The following is a 23,560-nucleotide window of genomic DNA, read 5'->3' as shown; positions in this document are numbered from 1 at the left end:
CCAGAAGGTCATCTAGTCCAACCCCCTGCTCAAAGCAGGACCAAGTCCCAGTTAAATCATCCCAGCCAGGGCTTTGTCAAGCCTGACCTTAAAAACCTCTAAGGAAGGAGATTCTACCACCTCCCTAGGTAACGCATTCCAGTGTTTCACCACCCTCTTAGTGAAAAAGTTTTTCCTAATATCCAATCTAAACCTCCCCCATTGCAACTTGAGACCATTACTCCTCGTTCTGTCATCTGCTACCATTGAGAACAGTCTAGAGCCATCCTCTTTGAAACCCCCTTTCAGGTAGTTGAAAGCAGCTATCAAATCCCCCCTCATTCTTCTCTTCTGCAGACTAAACAATCCCAGCTCCCTCAGCCTCTCCTCATAAGTCATGTGCTCTAGACCCCTAATCATTTTTGTTGCCCTTCGTTGTACTCTTTCCAATTTATCCACATCCTTCCTGTAGTGTGGGGCCCAAAACTGGACACAGTACTCCAGATGAGGCCTCACCAGTGTCGAATAGAGGGGAACGATCACGTCCCTCGATCTGCTCGCTATGCCCCTACTTATACATCCCAAAATGCCATTGGCCTTCTTGGCAACAAGGGCACACTGCTGACTCATATCCAGCTTCTCGTCCACTGTCACCCCTAGGTCCTTTTCCGCAGAACTGCTGCCGAGCCATTCGGTCCCTAGTCTGTAGCGGTGCATTGGATTCTTCCATCCTAAGTGCAGGACCCTGCACTTATCCTTATTGAACCTCATTAGATTTCTTTTGGCCCAATCCTCCAATTTGTCTAGGTCCTTCTGTATCCTATCCCTCCCCTCCAGCGTATCTACCACTCCTCCCAGTTTAGTATCATCCGCAAATTTGCTGAGAGTGCAATCCACACCATCCTCCAGATCATTTATGAAGATATTGAACAAAACGGGCCCCAGGACCGACCCCTGGGGCACTCCACTTGACACCGGCTGCCAACTAGACATGGAGCCATTGATCACTACCCGTTGAGCCCGACAATCTAGCCAGCTTTCTACCCACCTTATAGTGCATTCATCCAGCCCATACTTCCTTAACTTGCTGACAAGAATGCTGTGGGAGACCGTGTCAAAAGCTTTGCTAAAGTCAAGAAACAATACATCCACTGCTTTCCCTTCATCCACAGAACCAGTAATCTCATCATAAAAGGCGATTAGATTAGTCAGGCATGACCTTCCCTTGGTGAATCCATGCTGACTGTTCCTGATCACTTTCCTCTCCTCTAAGTGCTTCAGGATTGATTCTTTGAGGACCTGCTCCATGATTTTTCCAGGGACTGAGGTGAGGCTGACCGGCCTGTAGTTCCCAGGATCCTCCTTCTTCCCTTTTTTAAAGATGGGCACTACATTAGCCTTTTTCCAGTGATGGCTGGGTTAAGCCCTGGGAGGTCTCCACATGTTCCTGGATGGCTGTGATGTGGCCCTGTCCGGAAGCTGGCATCAGCTCTCCTTTTACTGCCAATGGGGCACCAGTGCTGAATATCTGACTCACACTGCCCCAGGGCCTTCCACGCCTTGGTGTGTGAGGTCGATGGCTACTCTGGCTAAGGCCTATGTCAATCAGCAGGACCCTGAGCCCACTGAGTAGTGTGCAGCTCCAGCCTCACCTGGACAGGATTGTCCCCATCACTAGGCCCTGCACCTGCCTCCTCATTTTGCCCCCCCTCTCTGGCCAGACAAAAACTAGCTCCCACCTTCCCTGCAAGACTGCTAGTCCCCACTTTGCAGCTCTATGCTATAGCTGTTCCTCTCCCATACACCAGAGTAAGCCAGTAGTATCAAACCAGTGTACAACTGGTGTGAGGTAAGAATCAGTCCCAGTACTTTGCTTTCTGCTTAATAATTTTGGTGTGAATTCCACTTTGATCATCACATTTGATTTTTTAAAATTAGTATCTGGCTGATAATTTGTAGAAGACAGACTGTTTGAAGGGTTCTACAGTAATTAAGTTTCATCTTTTTAGCCTATTCTTTAAATGTAAAGATAATTGCTTTCCACAGTTATAAATCTTAAGCAGAGTTCTTCAAGCAACAAACAGGGAACTGTATCTTAGTAATTGTCTATTGACTGCACTTTCCAGTAGGAATTAATTTTCAGTTACAAACTTCCTTTCTTACTGGATCAGGTCAAGAGTCTGCACCTTCAATTGATGAATATTCTTATCCTGTGTAGGTTTGTCTCATATTGTATGAGGGCGGAAAAACAAAAGATTGAGAGAGAGATTCATTTAGCACACATTAATCTGAATATCAATTGACATGATATGGTGTGATATGATATGACATGGTATGACAGTAATAGTATGTGTCAAACTTCCTCTCCAAATTCCCAGAGAACAAAGAGAGACATTTCCAGCGCTTGGTATTTTCATTGCTGCTGCACTGTACTCTTCCATAGTGTTGCTGTCAAAGCTAATGATTTGATTTAGAGGGAGACCCAGGCTATGTCTAGACTGCACTCTAGTGTGGACTTTGGCATGAACTGGCCCATGTGGATGCTGCTGGTGTGAACTAAAAGGTATGGAGTTCATATTAATATAGTCTTCTTTCAAACAGGACTATGTTAACATGACAGGTTTCAGAGTAGCAGCCGTGTTAGTCTGTATTTGCAAAAAGAAAAGGAGTACTTGTGGCACCTTAGAGACTAACAAATTTATTTGAGCATAAGCTTTTGTGAGCTACAGCTCACTTCATCGGATGCATGTGGTGGAATTTTTCCACCAAATGCATCCGATGAAGTGAGCTGTAGCTCACGAAAGCTTATGCTCAAATAAATTTGTTAGTCTCTAAGGTGCCACAAGTACTCCTTTTCTTTTTATGTTAACATGAAGTAGGTACCTTTTAGTCCCAGAACCACATGGAGCAATTAGAGCACAACACGCTAGTGCACACTGCAATTCATATCCCTGTAGCTCGAACTGCAGGGTCATTGTAGGCAAACTCTTAAATTCACTGAAATTGCAACAGCAACCACACGCAAAATCCACTCCTACCACCTCTAGCTCATATTATTTCAGCTACCAACTCTAGGTAATTCAGACCTACAATAAACATTTTCAAAAGCAGTTAAGTGACTTTAGAGCCTAGAACTAGATTTTCAAAGGTATTTAGGTTCCTATAGATGCAAATAAGTATCTAGGGAGTTTTCAAAAATGCCTAGGAAAGTTAGACTTTTAACTCCCAGTGAAAGTCATTTTCTGGAATTGTTACATAAAATGGAAAAAGACTTTTGGCAATGTTGAAACATCCTGTTTTTACATTTCCAGGACTAAACATTTTGGGTTTTCATATTGAAACAATCTTTCATTTCATTTTTTAAAACTTTGTATTATACAATTTTTTTAAAAAATCAAAAAGTTTAAATGAAATATTTCAAATGATCCAAAACAAATTTTTTTCTGAATTTTCCATTATAAGAAATTTTGAATTTTTCAGTTTTTGCTTCAATTAGGAATGAAGCCAAGTTTCAAAATCTTGAAGTCCTTCACAAAATGGAACTTCTATCCTCCACAGAGTTCTATTACAAGGAAAGCTAAACTGAAATAAGCCACTCTGAAATCTAAATAAGAGTGCCTATGGCAGGTTTTGCACCAGTTTAACTTTTTTTTTTTAAAACCAATTTAAGTTAAAAGAGTACAACTTTCTTATGTAGACAAAGCCTTAAATTTTCAAGCCCATTCATCTATCCGCAGAGACTGAGAAAGAGGATGTTTGTTCTGACGGTATTTTTTGTGATGTAGAAAATTGTGCATTATGACCCTACGGAGTCCACTAATTTATTTCATACTGGCTACCAAACAGCTCTCTCTAAATGACTGGTTTCAGTCCTGCCCAGTCAATTGAAAGACTATGCACTGGGTTTAATATTTGTGTGTGGTCATTTAATATTTTTCCACAGGATGGAATGCCAGATGGAGCCATTTATGGGAGCAAAAAAACATGGTCTTGGTGTATTTCAGTTCCTGGATGGAAGATATAGCGTAAGGTGGGGTCTCATATCATTTTGGCTCCATGATGGCTCCCTGAAACAAAGAAAGCCCATGAATATCAGAGAAACCTGAATAAGTGCTCTGTGTAAGCTCAAAAGCTTGTCTCTCTCACCAGCAGAAATTGTTCCAATACAAGATATTACCTCTCCCACCTTCTCTCTAATATCCTGGGATCAACATGGCTACAACAACACTGCATATAAAGATACCAGAATATTCAAGTAGACATGGATAAACTGTACTGTGCACTTTAGGAGCATTTTCTGCCATAATTATTCAGATTGAGTAGTTCCTTCCTCCTTAAGTAGTTCCATTGATTTCAGTGGAATTAGCTGTGAGGTAAGGCACTACACTTAACATTAGAAAAGAGGGTAGGATTTGGCTCTTCATTCATGCACAGGAAGAGAGGAAAAGGCAAAACATCTTTTATAACCATTTTCTACTAGAAGCAAAGTTTGTCTATAAAAACCCGAGCAGCGTGTGTGTGTTGGGGGAGGGGATAGGGGCTGACCCAAAAGTTTTATATGGAAACAGCGCTGCTTTTAAAAAAAATAAATGAGGTAATTGAGTTTCTCTCTATTACTCTGCTTTCTATTGCCTCGTTTTCTGTTTATGAATCTGAATAAATATGTTGGGCTCAGAGTTATTGATTTTCCATAGCTACAGAAAAAGGTTACATCTGTTGATGACAGCATAATTGGGTATCTATCTACCATGTGCCATTTTTCTGTTCTCTGGTATTTGTTTCAATTGGAAAAAAAAAATTAAAAAAAGACTGAATATCTGCCTGACGCTCCCGTACATGGAAATTGTGAAGATAAGAGTTCAGGGGTTATATATTTACTGGGGTCTAAACATGCCTTTGACTCTCAGGAGTTATAGATACTATACTGTGAATGTGACCATTTTAGACAACCTACATTCTGCTTGGGATCTAAAAGGATGGAACTTTTTTCCCCCTTCTTCCCCATAAGCTTGAACTCCCCTTCCACCTGGAGGGATGCAAAGACTTCCTCCAACAGTGTCACCTCCTGGGAACTACTAGGTACTGCACGGCTGCAACCGTAACTACACACTAACATCTAGGATGTCACAAAACAAAACACACTTCCAGTGATCCTGTTTGTTTCTTCCTCTCTTCTCATCTTCCATATCTTCGAACACGCATTGAAAGGGACCCTCCCCAACCCTTCCCTAGCCTGGTGAAAATGAGCAAGTGAATGAGGATGGAAGAGAGCAAGCGACTGAGGGGAAGGGGGGATGGAGTGAGCGGGATGGAGCCTCTGAGAAGGGGAGGGGCAAGGATGTTCAGTTTTGTTCGGTCAGAAAGCTGGCAACCCTAAAACTTGTAATTTCATCAAAAAAAGATATCAAGTTAGTTTGACTGGATCTATTTCCCATTAACTCATGTTGATTTCTATTAATTATTACCCTTCTTTAGTGCTTTATTAATTGAGTCCTGTATCAGCCGCTCCATTATCTTGTGCAGGATCAATGTCAGGCTGACAGATCTATAATTCTCTGCTTCTTCACACCCTAGTGCATTGGACTAAGCAGAGGTGGACTGATGCTGCAGAATTCAGATCTAAAACTGGATTGCTAATGCTCATTATGATTGGTGGTGTTCTGATCTGGTTGTTTTGGTTTGGGCCCGTCTTAAGTGCTGACGTTGCCCCCCTCCTCGTTTCTATAGCATTATTACTTATTTGTGTGACAAGGACCAAGGTCCCAAAAGAGGATCAAGAAGCTGTTGTTTTAGGAGTTGTACAATCCTATAGAAAGACATATTCCCCCCCTTAGAGACATCACAACCTAACTTCAACATACTAAATAGACAAATGTCCAGGCTAGCATGTACCATTGCCCTCTTCATTACAAAGTTAGTACTGTGTGTTGTAGGATCTCTGCTGCTAGGTATTTGCAGAGGTTGTCATGTAGCTAACATGGAGGGGGGCTGTGCAAGATCTGAATTGTATATCAGCGACCACACAGGTCACAATGGACCTGGTGTTTAGCATCGGGACAACCATGGAGTCCTAAGCCTCACATTGCTGGGGAAAAAAAAAACAACAACAACCACCCTGAGCCTCTTAAACATCAAAATAAATTGGAACGCAGGACCGTTTAGTCCCCCATTCAATAGCTAAGTCATACTAGGCTGGCAGCGAGTCTTCGACTGATTATTTGAGTCAAATCATGGAATCAAAGAAAGAAAAGTTACAGAAAGAAGAGAGAAGGGACCTGTTTTCAGGGAGAGATCAAGAGTCAGGGATTTTACTTGCATTAGATCTGCAGGACTATGCCCAGAGATGCCAGAACAAGATTCAGTTTTCATTGCACTGAATAGGAATAATCTTCCTCGATAGTAAATGTCACTCTTGTGCACAGCAACAGGAAATACTGAAGGAGAGAGTGAGTGGCAGCGTGTTTAAGGTGTATTTTATAACAGTGCCAGTACTGCCAACTCCAAGCATTCAAAAAAAAAAAAAAATCGTAACTCAGGCCCCAAAATCATGAGATTAAAAAAAAGTGTGATTTTTTGAGCCAAAATATAATAAATCTGGGGTTGAGCTTTTAGCTTGCACTCAAGTCATGTTTCCAGGCTTTGCTCTGCAACCATGAGACACAGAATTTTACATTAATAAAAAAAAAAAAAAGTAAAGCTGAGGTTCTCACAACATAACATAACTCCAGGACTTCGGGCTTTAAAACACAAACCACAAAATATCACAAGATTCATCATTAAATCATGAGTTAGCAACACTATGTGCTCTCTTCTGTATTTTAGCAGCATGATCTATTAGAGTTTATGAGTGGAGGAAGGGTGGTCAGAAATTGAGTGTTCTAATTCTGTATCTATCACTGACTTGCTGAGAAGTCTTGGGAACCCAACCTCTGTCTGTCTCTCAGTTAAATGGAGATAATACTGTCGATGGCTGGCTTATGTGTATGTCGCTCAACTGCATGAACCCAGGACTGTTCGTCCGATAGAGATTCCCGACTGATAACAGATAAGACTCTTCATTATTGCCTGATCTATTGATTGTCCATTAATTATTTTGATCACTTAGGAACTCCCAATTAACACTCTGAGGTTTGGTAGGTTCTTGCCCCAGGATCAAATCCAGTATTATTAGAAATTTAGTTGGGAATCCTGAGGTGCGTGGTTGAACACTCAGGAAAAGCCTTTTGAATCTGTAATAGTTTTATTAACACAATTAGAAAAGTCACAAACACTCCAACCCAGAATGAGAAAGATAATACCGAACGAGTATCCATATACTTACACCATCCCTTGCAAAAGGACCTGAAGTGTTAATCTTCATCCTCATCATCAGACTCACCATCACCAGTCGTCATCCTGGCATCTCCCAAGAGTTGCATCTCTCAAGCCACGCAGTGTTGTTGTAGCTGTGTTGGTCCCAGGATATCAGAGAGACAAGGTGGGTGAGGTAATATCTTTTATTGGACCAACTTCTGTTGGTGAGAGGGACAAGCTTTCACGTTTACACAGGGTCTTCTTCAAGTCTGGCAGAATGTAAGCTCGAAAGCTTGTCTCTCTCACCAAAAGAAGCTGGTCCACTAAAATATTACCTCAGCCACCTTGTCTCTCTATTATCCTAGGACCTACACAGCTACAACAATATTGCACCCACCTTGTATCTCTCAAGGCACACAGGCTGGGATACAACTTTTGTGTGTTACCTGATGCCACCATGCAAAATCCATATTCACTAGGGGTTTCATCCTCTGGCCTTATTTATATTTCCTTACCCTACTATAGTTGGGGTTCTCTTCTCTCATAGGTTACTAGACCCTTTACCTCAAGCTTATTAGCATATACATCAGTTACTCTGTCCCACTTGTGGTTAGACATCTGTTGATGTTCCTGACTTAAAATATCCCAAGCAGGTATAAAGTAGCATCTTATGGTTACCTATCAGCAGTGTAGTTGTCACAGCATTCTATCCTGTGATATCTTATGACCTGGGGATAACTCCTGATTAACTGCTTGTGCAAAGGCTTTTGGGTCTTATGCCTTATTTGTCTAAGCTATTGTCTTGCAAGCCTTGTAGGCTCATTACATTACTGCCTTAATTGGTGTCTGTGCCCACCTATAAGCTACATCTTTAACTCACATGGCAGAATGGCTGTGGTTTTGGTGCAGAATGATATGGGGTGAAATCCTGACCCCAACTGAAGTCAATGACAAAATCCCCATTGTCCTCAATGGAACCAGGATTTATTTAATGGATTCCATCATTCCCAGTTTACAAACAGTAATCGCCTTGAAGTTCCTAAATGGCCTCTGGATTTGTTACACCACCTATTGAGAGGTGCACTGAGGATGTACTAGTCAAATGTTTGCACTGTTGTGTGAAAGGTTAGCTGCAATTAAAAAAAATTTAACGTACCCAATATCTACTAGTCTCCTGTACACACTGATTGAATCACATAGCAAATTGCAATTTAAGGCCAGAAGGGTCCACAATGATCATTTAGTTTGACCTCCTGCCTAACACAAGCCACAAAAGTTGTGTGGAAGGGAATTACTCTTACCTATGACATAAATGAACTCTATCAACCCCAATAACTTATGGTTGAACTAGAGCATCTCTTTTAGACATCCAGGCCCTATTTAAAGACTCCATGTGAATGCATCACATTTCTTTGTAAGCCCTTCCAGTGGTTAATTACCCTCATGGTTCAATAATTATTGCTTCTTTCCAATTTGACTTTATATAACTTCAACTTGCAACCATTGGATTGTCTTATGCCTTTGTGTGATAGATTAAAGACCACTAATATCCAATACCTTCTCCCTGTGCAAGTGTAACCCACTGCCCAGTGTGTGCTACACCCTGCACTCCGTGCCTGTGTGATGGCTGCCATCTTGACTGACACTAGGGTTTGAATTTGTGACCGCCAGAGCTAAACTCATGACTCACTACAGGTAGAGGGGAAGAGCCAGGCCCTTTAGGAACATCCCCGCCTCCGCTGTAGCTCATGCCCAGAGAGAGACATAACACACACTAACCAGTGGGATATATCTAACTTACAACAGATGTGTAGCTGTTATATTTCCAGCTAGAGCCTGATTCTTAAATTCAAGCACGTGTTCAAGCTTTTGTAACTACCACCCCTTTGGCTGGCACATAGGGGATTGGACTGAGGATCTCCAAAGCTAAAGAGCTATGATTCTGCAGCTAGGGGCTCTAACAAGTCATATCTTCTCTGTATTGGCCCCAGGGCTGGATTAACAGAGGGGCTGGGCTCCAGGCTAAGGGGGGCCCCAGCACAGCAGGGCTCAGGCAGGCTGCCTGCATGCCGTGGCCCCACGCCGGTCCTGGAAGTGCCTCTGGCATGGTGGGAGAGGAGCGTAAGGGGAGGCAGCTCCGCATGCTGCCCCCACCTCAGCACCATCCTCGCAGCTCCCATTGGTCAGTTCCCAGCCAATGGGAGCTGCAGGGGTGGCACTTGCAGGCACAGGCCATGCATGGAGACACACTGTCCCTCTCCCCCCAGGGGCGTGCAGTGATGCATCAGCAGCCAACAGCTTCCGGGAGCAGCGTGGGGCCATGGCATGCAGGCAGCCTGCCTGAACCCTGCTGCGCTGCCGGCCAAGAGCTGCCTCTGTTAAGCGCTTCCTGGCTGGAACCTACACCTCACCCCCGCTGCTGCCCCTCAACCCCCTGCCCCAGGTCAGAATCCCCTCCTGCACCCAAACTCCTTCCCAGACCCCGCATTCCCTCCTGCACCCCAACCCCAGGTCAGAATCCCCTCCTGCACCCAAACTCCCTCCCAGATCCCGCATTCCCTCCTGCACCCCAACCCCAGGTCAGAATCCCCTCCTGCACCCAAACTCCCTCCCAGATCCCGCATTCCCTCCTGCACCCCAACTCCAAGTCAGAATTCCCTCCTGCACCCAAACTTCCTCCCACAGCCCACACCCCTTACCTTCTCCTGCGCGCCAACCCCCTACCCCAGGTCAGAATCCCCTCCTGCACCCAAACTCCCACCCAGAGCCCACACTCCTCACCTTCTCTTGCGCCCCAACCCGCTGCCCCAGCCTGGAGCCCACTCTTGCACCCAAACTCCCTCCCCCCAAAAACTAATATAACAGCTGTTCTAAGGTAAGAAGCAAACTATTTTGAATTAACTTAACTATATTCTATATGTTTTAAGACTGAAATGTAACCACAGAATAGCTTCATGTTAATTAACAGGCAAGTTTAGTATAGCATTAATAGCCTTGATGTCATAATTGTGATCATTTTGTTTTAAATTAGGAAAAAGACTTATATACAGAGGCCCTGCAAAATCTAATAGCCCCGGGCCCACAGGAGAGTTAATCTGGCCTCTTTTGGCCCAGAGGAGGAGTTGTAACACATGCTTACCAGTGCAGGACGCTTTTATCTCTGGAGATCCCTAGTTCAAGCCTTGGTGGTGGCCTAGATGGTGACCATCATGTCATGGAGAAAGTGTCACCCCACAGAAGAGGGTTTTGAGGTCAGAATGGAAGGCCAAAACCAGCACAATATGCTCACAAAGAAAGAATTAAAATATGCAATGCAAACTGGTATGACACAGATTGCTAGGCAGGGGCTGAATAAAGCCAATACATTTTTCATATTCTTTGAAAATGTTATTTTTTAAATGAAAAACTGGAATGTTAAATCAGCTAAATGCATCAGTTTGATAAAAGCCATGCAAACCTTAACAAATATACAGGCACCATCTATAACACTGACAGGTTAGATAAAGGCTTTGGTTTCAGTCTAAAATATAAGTTCCAAGTATGGAATGTAAATGCAAACATTTTTTAAGTACACTATTTTTTTTCCTATTTCTGACAGTTACAAATTGCATATATTATGCATTCCCCCCCTCCCCTGCCTTCCCAAAATGACTTCTTAATAATGTAAGAGGCTGGCCAGAAGCATACAAATATATGGAGGAATAAATAGGGAGAGAAATGATACAGCTTAAAATAAAATAAATAGCAGAAGGCAATTCAAATGACTGAATTTAGGTTAGATTTAGGGGCGTTTCTTACCAGCCTGGTATTAAAAATTAATCCATCAAATATGCCAGAGAAAGGTCTTTACCACATGGCAATCTGTGAGATTACTACACTTTATCTTGAGTCACAACCTGTTCTTTTTCACTTAGGCTTTATGTGCCATTACCTGCTTCAACTTCTGCCTGTTTAGAAAGTGGACAATACAGCTACTAGCCCTGAGGAACTAATCCATTCAAGTGATTTGCCAAACGAGGTCTGCCTGGTGAAAATAAGCCTTAGGAAGTATTCAGTTCTATTCATTTGAGTGCAGTAGGGGACATTGTTTGGTGCCAAAGCTGTTTTGCTGAGATAATATATGTAAATAATCTCCTTAAACTAAACCTCTGACATAATTTGGATTTTTGGACTGGCAATTAAGACAAATGTAAGGGACAATAAAAATCCAAGAAGCTATCCAGAGATCTGAACATTAAAAGGATAAACACAATTGTGAATTAAAACAGGCTGCATTTCTTATCATTTAGAAACAGGTGAGTCAGTCTCATGTCTCCTGGAATCAAGATAGGTAAAAATGCATTATAAATTCCAGCCCTCCCTCTCTTGATTATATAGATCACTAGAGCTTAAAGGCTCACTATGAAACTCAAAACATGGGAAACTCACCTGGGTTATTAGCAAGTTTGCAAACTGGCCAAGCAACGTGGCCTCATTTGGCATAAATGTAAGTGCGATACTCATTTAATATTTATATTTCTGCAGTGACCAAGAGTCCCAGTCAGGATCAGGGCTCCATCAATCTAGGTGCTAGGCAAAAGCCCCAAAGAGTTTAGAATCCAAACGCAGTAAACTGGGTTTCTCAGAGTATTATGCGTTGGAGCCATGCTTATTCCCTGCCACAGCCGTCCTCCAACCCCCCACAGTGGTGCCAGCTGGCAGGTTTGGCTTTGTTTCCCTCCTCGTGCTATTGAGAGCTCTCTAACTGAATGATTCTTCCCCCCCCCCCCCCCCTTGTCAAAGTATCATCTTATAGTTGCTCCTCGGGCTAATTATCACACACACACACACACACACACACATTACACCTGGGTGCTCCATGCAGACACCTTTTGCAGTGCACCAATCTTTTGCTCCATTGCCTCAATTCACTTATATTGTACACTTGGGTACAATGTTGAAGTGATATTTGCGTACTTCAGGGACCTTCTGCTCCATCACTGAGCCTCTAACCGAGACAGAGGCTGATTATTGTGCCCCTTAGCTTCCCTCCCCACCCCCAGTTTGAAACCATTTAGCCACCCTGCAGATACAAGGGGAACTTCTGAAAATACTTCACTTTCCTGAGATGCATTAAAGCTCAAGCCTGGAAACCTCTGGGAATAGTAATTTATTGGAATGACTCAGACAAAATTGCAAGGCTTGGCAGAAGTGTTAGAACGATTGCACCTTGATTGACCTCTCCTGTAATCCCAACAAAATGCAGCCATTTGGACTGATTATAGACTTGAGCAGCTAGCCAAGCTGTGTAGCAGAATTTTAAAATCTTTATCAGCCACACCCCTCAATAAACTGTAATCAAGGCAGCCATAGTAGGCTCTTAGTTATGCAAGTGTAAATTCAGAGTAACTCTGGAGTTCCACAGAGTAAATCTACATGTGCACCAATGGAACCGATAGCAGACCCAGTGGCCTCAGACAAAGATAGCTATACCACCTCTAATTACAGCGAAGCCAAACCCAAAACAGCAGAGGGGCTAAAAACAAACACACAGCTGGGCAGTTTAGCATCAATGTGTAGTGGGCATTTCTGAGTTTTGGATGACAGTATCTTTTAAAGCAGAAATGGTAAAACTGCTTTCTTTAAAAGAGGCACCATCAAGTCACATCAGTCCAAAAAAATTTAGATTTTTGTAAAATCTAAGCTTCCGTTAAGTTGCATCCCTGTGGGATGGTTAATATAATTCTATTTTACAGCTTGGGAAGCAGGCACAAAGGGTCTTTGTTAAAAAGCGGCCTCTTATTTTGGGTGCTCAATTTACAGTCCATCTCCATATTAAGTCAATGCGGAATTAGTGGTGCTCAGCATATCTAAAGAAGACCATAACTGGCTCTCATTAGGCCAATAAAATTTTAACCTATGCAACTTTTATCCATAACACAGCACATCAGCAGTAGAATCATTGATCAGAACTCAGGAGCATCTAACTCTCAGTTCCGCATGCTAATAAAAAAACATAGAGGCACCTAATTTGTAAGATACTTTATGCATGTCAGTAATCTCACTGGTTACTCCTGTACTTAGACACATGCCTAAGCACTTTGCTGAACAGAGGCCATACTCCCTTTCTTTTTCTGTATCCCTGCATATGATGAGCTTTCAACGAGCAATTAAATTGTAAGGATTTTGGTGGTTATAATGTGCAGATTATGAAAGGCTAGTTTAGAATGGTCAGGAGCAATTTGTGAAAGATGGGGCTCAGCAGTCTTTAAAGGAAGCAAGCACTGCATTATTGCATTTGATTCCATTTGCAGTAATGAGGATAATCAGGACAGTGGTGATCTTAAGGGAATGAGTGGAACTGACATCTGTGACTCATGACTGTCCCTGATGTTTTCAGTCTGCAATGCAGGCAAAGTAGCCGACTCGTGGGCCATGAAATGTACTGTCATTATTATTGCTAAAAAGCTTTTAAGTGCTATAAATTTACACAGTACTTTCCAAGCAGAGAAAGGCAGGTGCCATCCCAAAGAATGTACACTTTACTGATATTTCAATGCACTTCCATTTCTTAAAGACCAGCTTCAAGTCTTCTCTATTAGATTGTCTGCTCTGAATTAAAGGTTACCTTACACTCTCAAATCACCTCCCTGGAATTTATGCATTTGAATGCAGTTTGATTAAAGGATCACATTCTATTTCCCCCCCACATGGCTCATCAGCAACCTCTGAATGCAGGATCTTCAGGTCCACAGCACGGAGCTCTTCCACTCGAGCTGTACATTAATGAAGAGCAAATAAAGAGAATCTTATTTTGTGCCCATCCTACTCCTAAACCACATTAAACTACACTTCTCTTCCAGATCTGAGACTAGAACCCCCAAATCCTGATTCCCATTTCAGTGACTACAGCACAATCAGGGTCATTCAACTTAATGGGGTCATTCTGGATTTACACACACAAAACTGGAGAGCAGGATTTTCCCCAGAATATAGAATCATAAAAGATTAGGGTTGGAAGAGACCTCAGGAGCTCATCCAGTCCAACCCTCTGCTCAAAGCAGGACTAACCCCAACTAAATCATTCCAGCCAGGGCTTTGTCAAGCCAGGCCTTAAAAACCTCATATCAGAAAAGCAAAATGTTTTTGCATAGAAATTAGAAGTGCTTTGTTATTCTTCACCCCAATAAGACAACATAGTTACTATATGTGCCTGGTATTTCACTGCTGTTGAATATGAATGCCTATGAAGTTTTTTGGGTTGTTTGGTATAGTTCTTGGTTTGTAAGGTAATTAAAAACATAGGATAAATGACTGGAAAGGACCTCCTTGGTCTTCATATATTCAGTCCCCTGCTATCATAGGAAATCCCCTTATATAATTCTGTTATTTATCAAACTCCATCATAGAAACAGAAGAACACCCTTACTGGGTCAGAGCAATGGTCTATCTAGCCCAGATATCCTGCTTTCTGACAGTGGCCAATGACGGATGCTTCAGAGGGAATGAACAGAACAGACAATCAAGTAATCCATCCCCTTTAAGAGCCATCTTAAAACTAATTAGGGTGTTCTCCTCTGCTGCTACTCTATTAGAAGACCCTCATTCCTCCTATGGTTAGAAACCTGCTAATTCTTAGATTCCAGCAGTTAATGTATTCTCTGTCATGACCGAGGAAGGATATTATCCTAAACAGCACCATTCCATCCATCCAACTCTGAGACCACTTTAACTATGGCATACAGAACAGGATCTTCACTAATCTTCTGCACCAGAATAGAATGTATACTTACGTGAATGGAGCTCGAGGATTGAGGATCTGGTTCTGAAAGCCTTGTCCAACAAACAAAGCCTCTATCTAGTGATACACATAGCAGGCATACATCCCGGAGCTATTTGCAGGCAGGAATTCTAACCTACTGTGGCAGTGGAAAGAGGTTAATTGCTGTTAAACACTGAAGTTTTCATCCAGGCTAAAATTATTCCTTATGTGATACCAATCTCATTGATTGGTGTTTACTCAATGAAGTTATTATTCTTAAAAAGACTTAGCTGAAGCAAATATTGATGTAAATATATACAACTATAACCTTTATTTACTCCCTTTATCAGAACAGGGTTCATTCTCATTAAGGCAACTTTAATTTGCCAGTAGGGGGCAGATTTTGCTCTTGGTCAGCTGTGAATCCAAAGTATTGCTAGATGAGAAAAGTTAAACATAAAGCAGTTATGCCAACTGAACCAAAGTCAGGCCAAGAAAGGCTGCTGAGAAAGTCTCTGAAAGTAGAATGAAGGAATACTTGTTTAAGTTACAGAGAGTGAGAAAAAAGGGGAGGCCTGCATTCCTGTATTTGTGTACCAGATGTTCTGGGAACAGTCCTTGAGATACGAGGGCACTGTTTTCCACTCCCTGTTTTTGTGTTATGTCTGTTCTTAACTCCTCGTCTCCTGGAGACACCCATACCGATAAGAAAGTTAGTGAAGCATTACGATTTGCTAAAAGTTATCTACAATAAGGGGGTAGAAGTGCATGCATAATAGAAAATGAGGATTTTAACTAACATAGAAGAGGGGTGGGCTGCTTTATGAATAAATTTGTGACGCGATGGAACTGTCTATAAAAACCTACTGGTTTTACCTAGAGGCTGCTGGTTCTCTTTGGAGACGGGCTGCTCTCTATTGTTGTGTGCACTCTTCAATAAAGAGCTTTGTGTTTGGACCTTGCTTGTGTTGCCCGTCTCTCTCCGGTCAGACAATGAACCGTGCCGTCTGGGGTTCGAGTCCTTGACAATTTAGCAACCATGAAGGGACCCATCTGACTCTCCGGCACTGGATCAGATTCTAAAGCAACGCAGCGCATATCCTTCGGTTTCGAGAAGCCTTGCCAGTGATCTGATCCCTGTGTTGGCGATAAGGCGTGTTCTGTGAACCAGCAGGAGCCCACAGAAATCCAGCAACGTCCACCTACCCTTTGAATAGGATTCAGATCCAGGTCTTCGGGGTTTGAGTCCCTGGAAAGGTAAACGATTGCTTGATACTAAGAGCTGGGGATTGTGGGTTTGAGTCCCCTTTCCACTTAGGATGGGACAATTTGGCAGTAAAAGCCCAGGGGACGCCCCGTTGTCTCCGATTCTCAGAGATTGGAAGGGAATCTCTGGAACTACTGGGTTATCAAAAAAATGAAAAACTTATGTCAGGTTCAATGGCCAGCTTTCACCACTCATTTGTCCCCGATTAAAGAACGGCCAGCCTGCGGAACTTTTTCTGCAGACAGGATGGATTCCTTAAAAGATATTTTGGTCGATCTTAGACTGGGACAGATGGATTATTTGTTTGTGTGGTATAACTATAAGCCTTAAGACAGGACTTCCAGGCAGAAAAGGAAGCACTGGCTAAGCAAGTACCAGTCCTTCAGAGACTTGTCAAAATTTAATCATTTGTGCTCAGCATATGCCGTAACAGCAGTGTGTCTGCCATAAGAGGAAATTAAATAAATTGGCCGTGCCTTCCGTCCGGGTGACAAGCCTCAAAGGAGAGGACTTGGGTAGCCCTTGTGAGTGAGAATATTTAAGAGAAGAGACCAGGAGGGCTGGGGGCTAGTTAAGAAGCCCACCCGCCTTGTTAAATTGGTAGTGGGACAAAGCTGGTGCTCATGGAAGGGACAGTTCAGAGAGAAAAACAGGATCGGGCCCAAGCGGGCAGGCAACAGATGAAGAGATTGGAAAACAGGTTGGAAACTTGGAGGGCATAGTGAAAAAAGAGGCGTAAATAATTACAGGAATGGGAAACGTAAATCCCGGAATAATACTTGGAATGGTAAAATCTGAGTTGATTGGGTGTCGTTTTGGGAGATAAACAAGTGATTTAAGAAAGGAAAGTGAGAAGTTAACGGCCCCAAACAGCTTACAATCTAAACAGACAAGACATGGGCACAAGAATTTGAAATGACTTGACCAAGGTCACACAGCTGATTAGTGGCAGAGCTAGGAGTATAACCCAGCTCTTCTGACACCCAGTGCAATGCTCTCTGCTCTATCCACCAGACCATGCTGCTTACCTAAGCCTTAATGTATTAACTGCTACAAGAGTAGCTAATGAAACTAGACTCTTGAAATAGGATTTGGGGCTTGTTTACACAAGGACATATTTGCTGAATTTTCCCATCAGCAACAAGAGTGGCTAAACAGGTAAAGTGCTAGTAAGATAAGCACAATATTGTGTAACCCTGATCTGAGAAATAGTTGCTCAGAAATCTCGAACATACACTCTTCCCCATTTTGGATCCCAATGAGAGAATCTCGTACATTAGCCAATTCTAATAGTATTTTGAACTCTCCAGTATGTGTGTTCCAATTGTAAAGAGCTTACTCTCTTTCAAGGTCTTGTACTCTTGATGTACTTTCCTTAGTAAAAATTTTTAATTAACTTCCAATGTGATGCTGACAGAATCTGGGAAGGGACCTCAGATGGATCACTCCTTAAAGGAAACTTTTTCCCACCCATTCACATTGGCAGCCTCTCCCCAAGGTTTTAAATGAATCATATAATCATTACAGCAGCAAGTGGATTCTCCCTTAAATAACAACCTGTGGTGGGTGAGAAAGTTTAAGTCAGTCAGTGCAACAAAAATGATTAGGAGGATGGAGCACATGATTTATGAGGAGAGGCTGAGGGAACTGGGATTGTTTAGTCTGCGGAAGAGAAGAATGAGGGGGGATTTGATAGCTGCTTTCAACTACCTGAAAGGGGGTTCCAAAGAGGATGGATCTAGACTGTTCTCAGTGGTGGAAGATGACAGAACAAGGAGTAATGGTCTCAGGTTGCAGTAGGGGAAGGTTTAGGATGGATATTTGGAAAAACTATTTCACTAGTAGGGAGGTGAAGCACTGGAATGGGTTATTTAGGGAAGTGTGAAATCTCCTTCCTTAGAGGTTTTTAAGGTCAGGCATGGCAGGAGTGAAGCAGTTATCAATACAACAATAATTCTCAGTAGGGATTAAAAAAAAAAAGCTTAAACTGGAGCAGGAAAAGTGCCTAGCTACAAGCTGCCCAGAAGTAGTATTGGACATTCATCAAAAAAAATCAAACAAGCCCAAACCAAATATATCATTCCAAATGTCTTATGAGGGTTTCCATCACAAAGGATATCACAGAGGAAGTCTTCTAATGGAAGTGAACTAGGGCAGCTAATATCACCAAACAAATAGGGAAAAGTTCAAGTATTTACTAAAAAATAATCTAACGGGTTATAGAAGAAGAGCTGCCCCCTTACTGGGGCATAAATACCATTGTTATAGGGCACCTTCGCTCTAACCTTGCAGGATAAGTAGAACTCTCTGTATATGAGCACACATGCATGGAGCATGCAGTTCCATCTGAAGTTTAAAATTAATTGGTTTGTGAACAATGACAGCTTCACTTTATTTTTTCCAAGGGCAAGAAGAGCTGAAAACCTGTCCAATTACCTCCCACTTTCCTGCTAAAAAGCTGTGGTTTTTGTAAACATGCCAAAGATGACGACTTTCATTTTAAAATTATGACAATTTTCTGTCTCTTAAGTGGGTTGTTAAGCGTGCAAACAATGAGGGACACTATGTGAAACAGAGATATGGCAGAGACAGGGGTTACAAGATCAAGGACAGTTGAAGCAGTTAATTCACCTCTATGGTATGTCTGTTTCTAGGTTATTTTTTATATTTCCCCTTTCAATGACTGCAGCACTTGAGCATCTCGTAATCTACAATGTATTTATCCTAACCACTCATGGTAGGAAGAGTAACTATTCCCCATTTTACAATTGGGGAATTGAGGCAGAGTCCATGTGACTCACCCAGGGTCATACAGGCAGAGCAGGGACTTGAACCCAGATCTCCCACATGCTCTAACCACTGGAGAATCCTTCCTCCCAACAGTCTTTACTTTTCTTCACTGTTGTCATTTATGCATAGAACGCTCTTCCCCCTCCTTCAAATCTCTCGCAAAGCCCCACTTTAAACCAACTAATGATGACTCAGGGAAGGAGTAGTTGGAATGCTGCATGTTGTGGCAAACTATTTCACTCGGGGATGTTCTTGAAATGGATGTGGTTAAGCACTTTCCTTCTCAAGATGACCCTATTTTCACTGGGCAGGATCCTTTCTAAATCATGGCTCCCTGGAAGGACAGAAGAGCCCCAACATAGTAGTAAAAGCTTCTTCACTATTACAAAAAAAAAAAACCCACTTCAGCATAACAGTTTCAAAGACCTATTTTAATACAATCCACCTGCAATTTTATTCTTTCAATGGGTCCCTTAAGACTCCTTAACTGTACAAGCTCTGGATACCTTGTAATAACCACTATATTTTACCATCCACTGATGACACTGGGTCCTAGGAGTAAAACTTGGGCTCACAAAAAGAGAGTCATTTAACACCAGCTTTACTTTATAGGATTCTCTCAATGTGCATTTAGATTTTCTCTCCCCCTCACCCCCCAAAGGCTCTCCAACTTGCTTTCTCTGCAGACTACAGAAACAAAATGCTGTGCCAGATAACTGTCTATAGAACAGGAGCTAAAAGGATTTATTCTTTTCTATAAACCCTCATAATATTTAGCACTGGGATTTAACCTTGCAATAGGAAGAGAAACAAAGCCTCATATTATTTCACAATGGGACTTTAACCTTGCAACAGGAAGAAAAACTTTTGCAATTATTGCATTCTCTAAGGAAGAAAAACTGGAAGGCTTTGTGCCATTTTGCACTTCTGAAGCTTGTGCATCTGAAAAGAACCAATAATGCTATATAGCCAGGGGTGAAAAATCTAGTGGATTATTTCTTCTTCCCCTCACCCAGGAAGAAACAATTGTAGGATCAGGGCAAATCAGAAAGGGATTGAAGTGAATGTGAAAGTGGGTGGTGGTGCTCAGTATTGATTATATTGCTAATTGTGTACAATGTCAGTGCTAGGGAAACAAACTATGGCAAACCCACTGTCCATATGATAATTTTTTTCTATAGCTATTTAAAAAGGGACAATATATGAAAAACCCCTTTGTAATAAACATCCTGACCCCATATTACTCAATACTTTAGATTTCTGGAAAACAGCATGAATGTTAAAAACCAAGTTTATTATACACTATTTATGCTTTGTTTTTCATTGCTCTTCTCAGGGGTTGTTAAATCAGACTGAACAGTTTAAAGGCAATTTCACCTTCTGTCTCTGTGAGGCACAAAGCTACCATATTTGGATTGCAAACCAGAACAGCTTTTTTTTTTGTTTGTTTTAATTAAGATTTTCATTGGATTTTTAAGAAAACATTCTATTAGTCTCTAGATTTGTAAAAGTTTGATTTTTCAAAAGCCTACATTTGGGGCCAAAACTGACCAACAGTGTCCTTTTAGCTAACTCCAACATTGAGAAACAGTACATTATAGAAACACAAAGGCCCCAATCCTGCAGCTGACTCCATACAGGCAGACCATTGAGCCCTATTGTCTTTGATGGAGGCTTTGTGTGGTTGAACTCAGAAGAGCTGGATTCTATTCCTGGCTCTGCCACTGGCATGCTTGGTGATCTTGGGCAAGTTATATCACCTTAGTGCCTCACTTTCCCCAAACGTAAAACAGGGATAATGATACAGACCTCCTTTGTAAAGTGCTTTGAAATCTACTGATGAAAAGGGCTATATAAAGAGCTAGGTATTACATTTAGAAATAGGGATTCTATTTATAGTTTATAAAGGATGAATACATTAATAGATGTTTTAATACATAGTTAATTGTTATAATTACACAGTCCAACAGGTTGCTTATAACCATCCATAACATATTACTCATATGTCCCCCATGCTTATTAGAGCTGTGTGAACAACTGATTTTTCAGGTTTCAGAGTAGCAGCCGTGTTAGTCTGTATTCGCAAAAAGAAAAGGAGTACTTGTGGCACCTTAGAGACTAACAAATTTATTAGAGCATAAGCTTTCGTGAGCTACAGCTCACTTCATCGGATGCATTTCCACCAAATGCATCCGATGAAGTGAGCTGTAGCTCACGAAAGCTTATGCTCTAATAAATTTGTTAGTCTCTAAGGTGCCACAAGTACTCCTTTTCTTTTAACTGATTTTTCAGTTTACCAGCAGTTCTGAAATACGCCCCCCAAAAATTCTGTTGGGATCAAACCACATCCAAAAACTGCAAAAAATTTAACGGACAGAAGTGGTGATGAGCACCTTAACTAGTAGGCTACAGAGTTAATTTTACTCTCTTTTCCTGGCCCAATGATTACTGTCATTCATAGTGTCAATTCATAGACATTGAAATCACAAGTTTAAAATCCCTGCTCCAGTTTCTATTTATAAAAAAAAGTGGAATAGCAACAGGAGAGATCGACATCTGAATAGCCCCTAGCCCTGCGGCTAAGGTGCTCTCTTGCTATATGGGAGACCCAAATTCAAATCCCTTCTCCACACCAGGCAGAGGGGGTAACTGAAGCTGGGTCCCTTATACCAGGTGTGTGCCCTAACCACTGGGCTAAAAGTTATGAGACCACCACCAATTCCTCCTCCCTCATACCTCTATCTTGTGAATGGCATATAAATCCCAAGAAAAAAGCCCAGACAAAACTATTTGGCAAATTCATGTGAAATTCACAAATAGTTGTGGGTCTCCTGAAACTGCATTTTTCAGCAAATAAACTCTTCATCCAAAAAAAATTCACCGAGCTTTAATGCTTTATAATATCTATTACTCATTTAACTCTTTATGTGATTTATAAAATGGAAGTTAATATTAAGTGTCTCCATATATAGTTTAATATTTATTAGGCTATTGGCAACTTTCCTAATTAAATTCTGCACGAATAAGTAGGATAAACACTCAACATAGGCATTTTTTAATAGAAAATGTCTAATAAAATCAGAAACCTCAGTAGTCCCTATATTCTCAGAACTATACCAAACATCTCAGGATGATGGGCAAAGCACTGTAGACCTACAGAGAGAATGTATGGGCGGGGGGAGAGAGGGAGGAAGAGAGAAAAATACACAAGGGGCCAGATTCACCAAAGCAGACAGGGAGATATTAATTACTCTTCCCTCCGACAGCCTGGCTCCAGGCTCTACTGGGGAATTTCTGGGAGAAAATGCAGTATTGTCGTTACTCTCTGGGAGCAGTAAGTTTTGCAAGGTAAGGGTAGCTTTACTTAGGGTATGTCTACACTGCAATTAAAAACTCATGGCTGGCATGGGCCAGCTGACTTGGGCATGGATGATGAGGTTGTTTAATTGTATTGTAGATGTTTGGGCTGCAGCCCAAGCTCTGGGATACTCCAATGGTTTAGAACATGCACTGCTACACTGCAATTAAACAGCCCCATGAGCCCAAGTCAGTTGGCATGGGCACGCTGCAGATTTTTAATTGCAGTGTAGACATATCCTTAGTGGCCAGCGCTACGTAAGTGCTAGGACAGCAAAGGCTGTTGATAGAGGTGAAAGTAAGCCGGTGTACCGGCAAGAGGCAGTGCGCCGCACCGGGACTGGCTTTCCCAGACGGCACTTTAAAGCCCTGGGGTAGCGGCGGTGGGGCTCCGGCGGGGATTTAAAAGGCCCCGGGGCTCCAGCTCCCGCTACTGCCCCAGGGCCATTTAAATCCCTGCCTGAGCCCTGCTGCCCAAGCCCTGGGGTAGCAGCAGCGGGGCTCTGGCAGGGATTTAAAGGGCCCAGGAGCTCCAGCTACTGCTACTGCCTCGGCTCTTTAAATCCCCTCCGGAGCCCTGCTGCCAAAGCCCTAGGGTAGTGGGGATTTAAAGGGCTCAGGCAGCCACTACCACAGCAGAGCCCCAGGTCCTTTAAAAGCTCTACCAGAGCCCCGGGGTAGCGGTGGCAGCTGGTAGCTCGGGGGTGATTTAAAGGGCCTGGGGCTCCCAGCCGCCACTACCGCAGCTGGAGCCCCGGGCCCTTTGAATCAAGATTTAAAGGGCCTGGGGATTTAAGGCCCTGCCTCTTCCAGTTTAGGCCACACCTCTTCTGGTTGAGGTCACGCCCCCTGCTCAGGACTCCGGCGTACCGGTAAGTCCTTTAACTTACTTTCACCCCTGGCTGCTGAGGAGTTGGGCTGTGTTGACTCTAAAGGCCATCTGATGAAGATAAGGTTATAGATGCACTCTATCCCTAGTGGACTTTCTTCTATCAAAGCCCCTTGTCTGGGTGTAAAACAGCAGAAATCAGCCTAAAGCCAGATTAGCTGTGATTGATATTCATGAGATTCAAACCAGTTGATTTTTTTTCATTTTTGTAAGTGGAAGTCCAGCTGGCTTTCCTCTCTACTCC

The 23,560-nt window shown here is 42.4% G+C and overlaps 1 long non-coding RNA gene across 1 annotated transcript; it reads right to left on the bottom strand.

The window, feature by feature from the left end:
* Nucleotides 1-20,158: 20,158 nt before the first annotated feature.
* Nucleotides 20,159-22,101, bottom strand: LOC122460462. The gene is made up of 2 exons (XR_006281774.1): nucleotides 21,352-22,101; nucleotides 20,159-21,107 (listed from the first exon to the last, which is right to left on the bottom strand). It is a non-coding gene; the product is annotated as an uncharacterized LOC122460462 (long non-coding RNA).
* Between the last annotated feature and the right edge of the window lie 1,459 nt (nucleotides 22,102-23,560).

Source organism: Dermochelys coriacea, chromosome 5 (genome assembly GCF_009764565.3).
Source record: "Dermochelys coriacea isolate rDerCor1 chromosome 5, rDerCor1.pri.v4, whole genome shotgun sequence".
NCBI lineage: Eukaryota > Metazoa > Chordata > Testudines > Dermochelyidae > Dermochelys > Dermochelys coriacea.
This window is presented reverse-complemented; position numbering and strand designations above follow the sequence as displayed.